Genomic DNA, 12,101 nt, shown 5'->3' with positions numbered 1-12,101 from the left:
TCGGGGGCTGGGCGCTTGGGCGTGTGTCGGCTCGGCCTGGTGTCTGCCTGGTGGGGCTCGGGTCCTCTGGCCCTGTCGGGCCTTGGCCTGGGTGGTGTGAGTCCTCAGTGCCCGGGCCTCGGTGCCCGGGCCTGGACCTACATCGGTGCGGCGGGTTCTGACGGAGGCCTATGAGTTTGACGCTGTTGGCCCCAGGGGGTCACTGTATGTGGTCGCTGGTGGGGATCTTCCGGTTCTCCCCTGTGGTCCGTTCTGGGGGGTGGGCGAGTGGTTCGTCCTGTGTGGGTGGCCCTGGGGGCTCCGTGGTCAGGGTCCCTCCTGGGGTCTTGGGCTCTGGTCCCCCCTTTTTCGTCTGCCTCTGGTCTTGGGGGTCGGGTCTCTGCTGCTTCACATCCATCCATTTTCTTTACCCGTTTGTTCCATTTTGGGTCACGGGGGTCGCTGGTGCTCATGTCCAGCAATCACTGTGCGAGGGGCGGGGTACACCCTGGACGGGTCGCAAGTCCATTGCAGGGCTGCTGCTTCACAGTTACTATTAAATGTTCTATTAGAGAAGCCTTATACACTTATGCATGCACACAACCACACACAAATAGATGCAGGGATGCTTATGTAGAATTTATATGTAGATATATAGATATGTATATTAATGTATATTCATGTGTATGTATGTATGTATATAGGCGTAGGTATGGGTATATATATTTATGGAAACTTATTGCAAAGCCATGAATATTTTAAGTTCTTTATACATATGTATTTTGTTGCTGTGTTTTGTCATGTTCTTTGAAGGTGAACAGACAGTGGCCGGGTGTTTTGCCGTGTGCTCTCTTTGTGTATATTTTGGAGTCTTACTTTGTCTTTTCTTTCTTTCTATCCTATTAAAAAAAAAAAAAAAAAAAAACCTACACTAGATAATCACTAGAATAAATATTTCATAATAATGGTGTGGAGAGGATGGCTGTAAGGGGAGAAGGGAGGCCATCTTAAAAAAAAAAAAAAAAAAAGAAGTCTGATCTTGATTCAGAAATTCTGGCCAACTATAGACCTATATCTAATCTAACTTTCATCTCAAAAATTCTAGAAAAATAGTTGCAGGTCAGCTGCGTGAACATCTACAAAGAAATAATCAGTTTGAAGAGTTTCAGTCAGGGTTTAGAGCTCATCATAGTACAGAAACAGCACTAGTAAAAGTCACTAATGATATTCTCATGGCCTCAGACAATGGACCTGTGTCTGTACTGGTCCTGTTAGACCTCAGTGCTGCATTTGATACAGTTGATCACAATATTTTACTACAGAGGCTTGAATATGATGTTTGAATTACAGGAACAGCTTTAAAATAGTTTAAATCTTATCAGTCTGATAGAGTCCAGTTTGTAAATGTAAATAATAAATCTTCTTCATACACCAAAGTTAGTCATGGAGTTCCTCAGGGCTCAGTGCTTGGGCCAATACTCTTTACTTTATATATGCTTCCATTAGGTAAAGTTATTAAACAGCATGGGATAAATTTTCACTGTTATGCTGATGACACACACTTATATTTGTCCATTAAACCCAATAAATCCAATCAGCTACTTAGACTACAAGCATGTCTTAAAGACATAAAAACCTGGATGACCCTTAATTTTCTCATATTGAATACAGACAAGATTAAGGTTTTGGTTTTTGGACCTGAGCACCTTAGGAATTAATTTTTCAGTCTTTCTCCCTCCTTAGATGGCATTAATCTGTCCTCCATCTCTAATGTTAAAAATCTTGGTGTTATTTTTGATCAGGACATGTCTTTTATCCCCCACATTAAAAATGTTACTAGAACTGCCTTCTTCCACCTGCGTGGGTGCCTCTCATGCTGTCGGGTGCGGAGGTGTCGTGCAGAGAAGCGGAGGAGCAGCGTGAAGGAGCAGGGCTGCGTGGTGCTTGAGAGAAGTTCAGAGTTTGTATCGGAGTTGCTGCAGGCCTCCATCCAAACTCACCTGGATAATAATTAATTTTATTCTGGATCACGCTGTTGGCCCCTGTTGACCTGAAATGAGCTAGGATCATGCCTTTCACTTCAGGAGGATTTTCTGGCAGCTCGCTCTGCTATTTGCTGCGAATGATCTGTTTCTGCCTGTTGATTCTGGACCCAGCTTCTGTTTCTCATGGGAGCATCCATCCATCTTCGCAGGGGGGCTAGAGCCCCCCTCAGCCCAAATCAAACTGCAGTTTGGCCACCTCGTCGGATTTGTTTGCCCATTTGATTTGTGATGCTTTATGGTCTGAAACTTTTCTGCACCATTTGTATTATTGTCATAATTTTCAGATCTCAGACTATCTGGAGTCACTGAATCTGGTTAATACATCTGGATTTGCCCATCACTGCAACTTACACTATTTTGGGGTTCTGAATGATTGCGTCTTCATTAAAGTTTCTCATGGTTCGATTATGGGGGCTAATTGTCACACTGTCAACTCTTGTAATTACACATCAGTCACGAAAAACTCAAGAAAATGTCTGATAATAATGTTGTTACTGCTCTCAGGGGCTCAGCCCAACCCTAGACCCCCCACTAATTACAGCACACTAAATGACTTTAAAAACATGTCAGGACTTCATTTTCTGCATGTAAACACACGTAGCCTTCTGAGAAAACTTTATCCCTTGAAAATTCTGGTCAATTCTTCTGGAGCAGATGCAATCTTCATTTCTGAAACCTGGCTCCACAAATCTGCACTGAATAATGACCTGGTAATCAATGGATTTAACATCTTTCTTTGTGATCGTCATAAAAGGGTGGGGGTGGAGTTGCTATTTACATCAGAGATTCTCTGGTTTCTAGTCTTGTGTCTGCTAAAACAATCCCAAACCAATTTGAGGCCTTAACTGTAAACATCACATTGAATGGAGGCCAGGTCTTATCTGTAGTGGGTTGTTATCGTCCCCCTTCAGCAACACCTGAGGTGCTGTCATCCCTGATAGAATTCCTTGGAATTTTAAAATTCAAAGAGATTTTTTTGGCAAGAGATTTCAACATTGACTGGGATAAGTCGACCCCCCTCTGTGATAAATTCAAGGATTGTTGCCTGTCACTAAATCTAACTTAATTGATTGACTCTCCCACTAGACCAAACAATACCCGTCCTGAAAAATCTTCCATCTTACACCTGTTTCTTACAAATATGCCTTGCAAATTCCCTGGTACAGATGTATTTGCTGACATTTTAAGTGATCATTGTGTAATAGCGGCTCTAAGAGATATTAAACTTCCACTTTCTATGCCCGGATTAATTCAAAAAAGGGATTTGAAACGTTTTTGTATACAGTCATTCTTCTGGGATCTATCTCACTTTCACTGGCATCGTATTCTATTAACCAACAATGGGAACTCTGCTTGGAACTATTTTCATAACAGTTTCATTTATTTTGTGAATAAACATGCTCCTTTTCGTCAGTTCAGAATAAAAGGACGAGACAGCCCCTGGTTTACTCCTGAGCTAGCTGACCTCCTGCACAGGAGAGATCAGCTTTGGGCCGCAACGAGAAAATCTGGCTCAGACAATGATTGGTTGAGTTTTTGGCAGATGAGGAATAAATGTACAACTACCATCAAAGCCGTAAAACGTACTATTTCTTATCTCAGACCTCCAAAAATCTAAATGACCGTAACAGATTCTGGAAAACCATCAAATCTCTCTCAGGCAGCCCCCAATCATCTGACCTCCGGGCGGCTGTGGCTGTGTGGTTAGAGCAGTCGTCCTCTAATGCAAGAGTTGGGGGTTCGAATCCACCAACAGTCACATGCCAAAGTGTCCCTGGGCAAGACAATGAAACCCTCATTGCCTTTGATGTGTGTCCCATCGGTGTATGAATGCGATAAAGCAATGATTCAATTAGCTTTGTAAAGATATAGTAGAGTGCTGTATGAATGGATAAATGAGGGCACAGATTGTGTTGTAAAGCGCTTTGAGTAGCTCAATAAGATCGGAAGGTGTGTTAAGATACTTATCTAGACTGGCCCATGGTTTTGATCTGCTCAGAGGCGGGATTATAATGAAATTATGACCCGGTTCTGACTGGGTTAAACTGGGCCAGCAACTCTAAAAAGACTCTCCCTGGGATTCAATATCCATCAACGAATAGAGTTTAATCTGCTTGCCACATCACGTAGAAAGGCCTTTTGAAGCACAGTCTCATATTTCCTAACACATCAGAACCACATAAGATCCATTGAGATCACACTTAGTCACGCCCCCTCATACACTGACAGGTTGAGCTCCCCTTCTGTGAAAGAAGAGTCTAGGACCCTATAAATGAGTAACAACACGGGACATCGGGGCTCTTCAAGATTTGTGAACGCGACACAGACCGGAGAGACCAGCGCTATAAATTGTAACCTTTTCCTACCTTGATTTTAATACAATTAGTAAAACTTAATTGACATTTTCCTTGATTTATTGATAACGAGAGTTGCCACTTCTGAGGGAGATTCGAGCTGGGGGAGAGACGTGGGCTGGAGGGGGTTTCTGGGTCCGGTGGCCCACAGCCTGCCCTCTTCCCAACGCAACAGGTGCTATATAAGTACAGTCCATTTATCTTGATGCATGCTCAATAATCCAGGTAGAAAAATCTAAAAAAGTTAAATCTGGTCCTCTGGACATTCAAAAAACAAAACAAAGCAAAACAAACAAAAAAAAATGTAGAAATGTTTCGTCTTCCATCCGAAAGACTTCCTCAGTCTGAGGTGCTGTATTCAGCTCATTCTTATAAACAGCACCTTCTCAGAGTGGATCAACCAATTTTGCTGCTGACAACTGTTGAGGTCTTAATCAAACATTGAGAACCAACCTTCAAACACTTAGCTCAAAAACTGCTTCAACCTGAGATCGTTCAGTGGAAGGAAGACAGTCAAAAACACAGCCTGAGAAGTGGTTCTGAATTCAGAAAAAGATTTATTGTACCTTCACAGCCCTGGAAAGGGAGACGTCTTACATGCACCTTACATCCATCAAACACGTCTAAGTTACAAAATGTCTTTGCTTCGTTTTTATAAAGCGTTATCAGTTACATTGGGATGTCCTTATCATGATGTTGTTCTGGGTCAGTCGGTGCTCCTGGGCATGGTCTGGCATGGTCTTGTTTTTTCGCCCACTGCCCCAGCTGAATGTGGTCTGTTCCAACAAGATAACAACAGTCTCTGGTTCTCTTGTACAAGGAGTTATGCACATCATGAACTTCTATGACGTACATCATGATTTTGCAGTTTTTTACCATACACAGAGAAATTTTTCATGTCAGAGCATAGCAAAAAAGATGACATTATACAACATTTCCCCCTTTTGGTCCCTCCAAGGGGACCACCTCTTTGGCTACAAACATCTGTCCCTGACGAGTGTCCAGAACTTGTGCCGGAAAAATCCCCAGGGCAACGGTATAGTGGTGTGGGGTAAAACAGTACAACGCCTCACGCCCATTGTGACGACGACCAAGATGGTTTTCCAGTGCACTCTCACAATCAAACTTACCCTGTGTCATAAGTTTAACAAAATTGCTGTCTAAATAATATAACAATAACAATCAAATGAGCCATTAATAAGATAAATATAGCACAACTTAGTGAAAAAACGCAATACAATGTCTAAAAATGTAATTCTCTGTCAGTTGGTTACAAAGCGCACAGTGGATGCCTAAATTTTTAAAGGACCACAACTTGTTGGCCTGCGTCTTTAACAATGACTAAGAATTGGTTGGACAATTAAGGTCCATCTCATAGAGGCATCGTTCCATCGCGTTGTCACAGACTGAAAGAGAGAGAGAGAGAGAGAGAGAGAGAGAGAGAGAGAGAGAGAGAGAGTTTCAGTAAAAGTTAAGATGTGGCCACATGCATTTATCCAAGTTTCCTATTACTAGCAGTATGATAAAATATCCAAACCAATACTCAACAGTAATTTGGGAGCAGGCGAAGCAAAGTAACACATGTAATTATAATATGTATAAGAATCAACTTAAAGCAAAGAAAAATGGTGTAAAACACATGTTAGGAGGCAGGTTATGAAGCCAGTGTCAGCAGTTCTCGGGTTATGCCACCAGGGAGAGCTCGAATTCTGTGTGGCTTGAAGGATCGCTGGTTGACAACATCTGATATCCAGAAGGTCTATCCCCGCTCCCTTTCTCGATGGTCGAGGTGATACAGTGCACCATGAGTGATCTTGCACAGGGCACACAGCAGCAACCACATACGACCAGTACACCTAGAAGGGTGGCAATGGAGACAAACAAAGACAAAACCACCACCTTCCATTGCCCAAACACATCCGTGAACCAGCTGTCCAATGGGTTGTGCAGACCTGAGTGTTCGTGCATGGTCTTACTCAGCATCCTCAATCCCTCCAGTGCCCTGGTTACTGACCTGTCAGGAGCTGTATTGTTGGGGATGAAAGTACAACACATATCTCCAAACATAGCACCCCCCCCCTTTTCAGCCAGAAGCATATCTAATGCCATCCTATTTTGTACTGCCATTAGAGAGGTGGGGGCCAATTGTTCTGATAGCCCCTCCACCGCGTTTCTAGGCAGATTGGCTAGCCGCAGAACGTTATAGTGCACGTAATTTATTCAGTCTACATTCTTATGAGGAAGCACCGGAAAATAGGATGAGATGATTGGTAAAGCTTCAAACCCGGCGGCTATTTGGTTAGCCAATTTGTATTCATCAGGAACATCATGGGGGACTCCGATAGCGTCAATATAAGTGGGGGAATTAGCAGACAAATCAAATGTGCTGGCATATCGTTTTCTCCGGATGTGGCGTCTTCTACGTCGGGTGGCAGTGACGGGGGAGGGTTGTTCTGGGGAAGGTTTCAATGTGTTTCCTAGTAACATCAGTGGAGTTCTGAGTCGTATCATGGCACAAACACCCTTCATCTGATGAGTGATACACAACAAAAAGTTTTGTCCACCACAATAATAGAACAACCCGCTTCGTGCCCATTTACCAATCCTTTTTCCTGAAAATATTCTGTTACACAAATCTGGGCTGATGCTTCCGATTTTGGTGTGTCCGTCTGTAAAATTAAAACATATATAATGGGCCTTCACGGGGACGGCCGGAATGATTCTAGTTTGATTATCAATCGGAGGGAAAAGACTAGCTAGGGTCGTGCAATTGGGTGGAGTCGCGCTTTTCGTTAAATTCAACATACACTGAAACCCCCATTCGTCCTCTAGATACAGAGGAGCGGGTTCCGTGTACATGGTGGGTCTTCCTGCAGCGCAGGTGACACAATTTGTCATGTTGCTTTCTTTTGCATTAGCGGCAATCCAGTCCAACCACATGTTGGTGCTGGAGTAACCCGTAGCAATACGTACCAAATCGGTAGATTTTAATTTTGAATAGTCAAAAGGTGATAACTGGTCCTGTTTTCTCCCCCGAATCCTCAGGTTCCATGAGGCTAGGCTGAGTATAGGGTATCAAATTAATTTTAATCACTCCCTCGGGGAATGTTGGAAACCAATAGTGAGAACTATACGCTACTCCCAGAGTCAGATACAGAGTGACATTGTTTTTGGGGCGCTGTGGAGTGGCCACATACACGGTGCCATTCAATTGTTTCACTGACAGCAGGAGGGGATTACTCCCTCCTGGACCTCCCCCCATGTACTGTCCCTTTTGCAATGCCCATGGTGTTGCCACGTGAGGGCTCCAGGAAGTCCCTGTATATGCTACAACGTGGTCCCAAGAGGGACACATGCAGCTTTTTGCTTCAATGCGCCCTTGGGTGGAAACGCCACTCTGGGCGGAAACGCCACTCTGGGAGCATGACTCTTGGGCGGGAGCACTGTGACACAGGTACACATCATACTCTCTCCAATCCCCAGGGCGTGTCCCACAATTTATGACTTGACATAGATCAAATTGGAACGTAGTAGTTGTATTCAGGGTATGTATAATTCACTTCCAGCCCTCCCCACGTCTTTATGCAGTCGTCCATTCTTTCCTGTTTGTCTATCACCTGGGTGGTTACGGGCCTATGGAGCCGGTGCGAATCAGTACAATTTCTACCCCCCGGAATGATGCATGCATGTTCGAGTAAAAAAATGATTGTACATAAAATCACTGAAATGATTCCCAGGACTATAGTAGTCCTCCATGGATGTTTTTCCCACAACATATGTCTAACTTGGGTCTGTTGTCTTGCTTGTGTGTTTTACCAGTTCCCGTCCTGGTTCCTCAGCTGGAGCACACTGAGACCAGTGATACCAGATTTCACCTTTTCATTTGAGGCGGATGGCGTGTGAGGTCCTTTCAATCACCTGGTGTGGTCCTGTGAATCTGGGTTCTGACCACTTTCATTTGATGACCTTCAGCCACACCCACTGGACTTCTGGAGATGTAGGGGTAGGGTCTTTGTTTGAGGACTCTCCTTGGATCCTGGCGAGTTCCTTCCGCACACTCTGTAACTGATGAAAATAGTCTTTATGTGTCAATTTCTGCAGATCACCTGTGTTATCCAGAGGCGGACATCTTGGTCCAAGAAAACACTGTCCCGTGGTCAGTTCAAATGGGGTGTATCCTGTGGCAGAATTGACAGAGCATCTGATTGACATCAAGGCTAGAGGCAAAGCATCAACCCAGGACAATATATTCTGTGCACAGATTTTAGCAAATTTGTTTTTCAAATTCTGATTCATTCTTTCTACCTTCCCCTGGGACTGTGGGTGGTATACGGTGCCAAACCTGTGTTTGAGGCCCAAACAGGCCTCCACTTTCTGCAAGTCTTGGTTTTTGAAGTGGGTACCATTGTCTGTCTGGATTTTCTCAGGAAACCCGTGCCTGGGGATATAATAGTTAATCAAACATTTTACGACTGTTTTGCTGTCTTCTCTGGCAGCGGGCCATGCTTCTGGCCATCCTGTAAATGCATCAACACACACAAGCAAGTATCTTTTCCCTTTGACTGTCGTTACTATGTCAGTGTAGTCCAATATAATTTACTTTCCTGGACACATCAATAAAGGAAACTTTCCCTGGGTTGGTGTCAGAGTCTTTTTCGGGTTGAACTGTCCACATACTCTGCATGTTTTAATGAAATGTCTTACCATGTGTGACATAAAAGGATGCCACCACTCGTTCAGATTTTCAAGCATCTGTCTCGTCCCTACATGCCCTGGTCCATGTGCTTCCTGAAAAAGTGCCTGTTTTCTGCCAGGTGGAAAGACTATTTTACCATCGGGCCCTCTCTAGCAAGCATCCTTCTCAGTCGCCCCCCTTAGTCTCCACATGTTCTTTTCTTCTGGTGCCACCCCCTTTTGAAGTTCAATAACATGTTCAAGTGTAAGTTTGTCTTTTATCTCCTCCTCTACTGTGATTGTCATCATCAAGGGAGAGTATCCTACTGCAGCTTTTGTTGCGTTGTCAGCTGCTTGATTTCCCTGAGCTATGTAGAAGTCACTGTTGTCATATCCTTTGCATTTCATTACTGCCACTCTCAAGGGCAGCAGAAGAGCCTCTGCTAACTCTTTCATGTCTGCTTCGTGTTTAATGGTTTTTCCTCCTGCTGTCAAAAAACCTGCTCTAATTCAGTGACAAAGTTTTACATGGACTGCTCCTACTGCATAGGCGGAATCCGTGTAAACATTCACTTTCTGATTCTCTGCTAGTTTCAGTGCTTCTACCACTGCTCTGACCTCTGCTCTCTGTGCAGATGGTGCACCTTCTAGCTGTTTTGCTTTTATCACTTCATAGCCTGTATCTGATTTGTCCACTATTGCATAACCTGCTTTCAGGCCTTCTGTTGGATGTCTGTACCAACACCCGTCTGTGAATAAGTGTCTTACCTGTATTCCCTAAAGTGGGGATGCTTGTAGATCTGGTCTCACTTTCTCCAGCTTGACCACCAGCTCTTCACATTGGTGAGGCTCACCTTCTGTAACACAATCTGCCATATTTATTCCCTCATGTGAGAACGTTATGTTGGAGGCTTCTAAGATTTTCGATAGTCTGTGTTGTCTGAGCTGTCATCGTAAAACACTGTGCGTTCACATAGGCAACCACGCTATGTGTTGTCAGCACCTGCAGGGTGTGGTCCATAACTATGTGTGCTGTTTTTTGAATCAGTTTCGCTATCCCGGCTACATGTTGTGTGCATGGAGGATGTCTTTTTTCCATGTGGTTCATCATAAGTGAGAGGTACTGTAATACTTTCCTCTCTCCCCCTTTTCTCTGAAACAAAACCCCATTTATTGTGTATTTTGTTACAGAGACATCCAGGAAGAAAAGACAGCTGTAATTGGGTAAGGTTAATTCAGCTGCCGATGCCATGTGTTGTTTTAGATGAGTAAAGGCGTCTTCTGCTTCTTTTGTCCAGGTTAGTGGACTATTCAAATTTCTCATACTTTGTTCCTTGACCAGATGGCGTAAGGGTTGAGTCAGGTCCATGTATGCTGGCAAGTAGCTACGACTATAACCGGTGAGTCCAAGGAAAGATAACATGTCCTTCACCCGTAGTAGTTTTGGATGTGTCAGGATGCTCTGCTTATGTGCTGAAGACATGCTAGTGGTTCCTGCGGAGATTACACGGCCCAGGAAAGAAACCTGTTTTCTACCAATCTGTAATTTAGTTTTACTAACCTTAAAACCAGAGCCGTGTAAGTGTTGTAGGACAAGTCGTGTAGCTTCCACGCAGAGATCAGCAGTGGGAGCGGCCAACAGCAAGTTGTCCACATACTGGATCAGTGTGGTGTTGCTGGGAAGTGGACAGGTTTGTAAAATGTCCTTCAGGACCTGGTTAAAAATGCCTGGAGAGAGAGAGAATCCCTGTGGAAGTCTCGTGTATCTCCACTGTCTGCCTTTGTAGGTGAATGAAAACAGGTCACGACAGCTGTCCTCTAGAGGGAGACAAAAGAACGCGTTAGCCAAGTCAATACAGGTGTACCATTGTTGAGAAGGTTCCAAGGCTGAGATGGATACATAAGGATTAGGAACAGGCACTGTTGGAGTGGACAAGATAGCATTTATGGCTCTTAAATCATGGGCCATGCGATATTTTCCTGTCCCTCTCTTTTCTACTGGTAAGATGGGTGTATTCCAGTCAGAAGTTGAGGGTTCTAAAACCCCAGCCTGTATTAGACCTGCAATAGTGTTGGCGATTCCCTCCTCAGCTTGAGGCTTGTGGGGATATTGTGGTACTCAGATTGGGGTGTTTGTGTTTACCTTAAAGGTGACAGGAGCACAAGAGACATGTCCAACATCAGTTGGAGACTGTGCCCAGAGAGAGTCAGGAAGTGAAGCCAGCATGTCCTCAGCAGTGTGGTAATCTGTCCGTTCTCTCCCATGTTGGCGAGTCAGCAGGTTGTGTTCAAGGTCGATCTGTTCAGAACTTTCAAACTGTATTCTGTATGTGTCACATGATTTTGAATAATACAGACCTGGTGCTGTGGTGCGCGTCCAATCTGTGGTAGCTAGAGAACGTTTAACCATCCCTCTTAACTCCTTGGCTTGGCGCTCAGGATTTATAGAGAGAGATAAGTGGGGGACAGCTTCATCACTCATTTGATACCAGCTAAGCTGTTCAGTGGTCAGTGTTACTGCCGCTGATACTCCCTCAGGAGCTACATAAGTTTTTTCAATTTTAATTTGCCAAGTCTTACCCTCAAGGTCAGATGAGAAGGCTTCTTGGTACCAGTCTGTGTGTTCCCGGTCATAGAAGAGGATGACGTGAGGCAGGAGAAACGTAGGCACGCAGACTGATGAGCCAGGGCTTCCAGGTCTGGAATGTTTTCAGGAGACAGCTCGACTGTTCATGTGTCAACCGGCCCCAATAGATGTCTGCGTACTCTGGAGTGACAGGGTGTAACAAATATTGTCCATCTGTAATTGAGTCTCTATAATGTATGATAGAGTCATCTGGTAGCGAAACTGTCAGCCCATCTGCACCACACAGTACGGTAGCTCCCAGCTTGATCAGCAAGTCTCTTCCTAGTGTTGGATTTCATGTTTTATCTTTTATTATTATTTTAATCAAGCTTGAAATTTCATGTTATAAAATGAGTGTGTCATTCTTTGAAGGGTTTTTATTACCTTACAATCATTTAAGTATTAATCAGTTACTTTGCTTAA

The sequence above is a fragment of the Nematolebias whitei genome, chromosome 19 (genome assembly GCF_014905685.2).
Source record: "Nematolebias whitei isolate Nwh7 chromosome 19, NemWhi1, whole genome shotgun sequence".
Lineage (NCBI taxonomy): Eukaryota > Metazoa > Chordata > Actinopteri > Cyprinodontiformes > Rivulidae > Nematolebias > Nematolebias whitei.
This window is presented reverse-complemented; position numbering follows the sequence as displayed.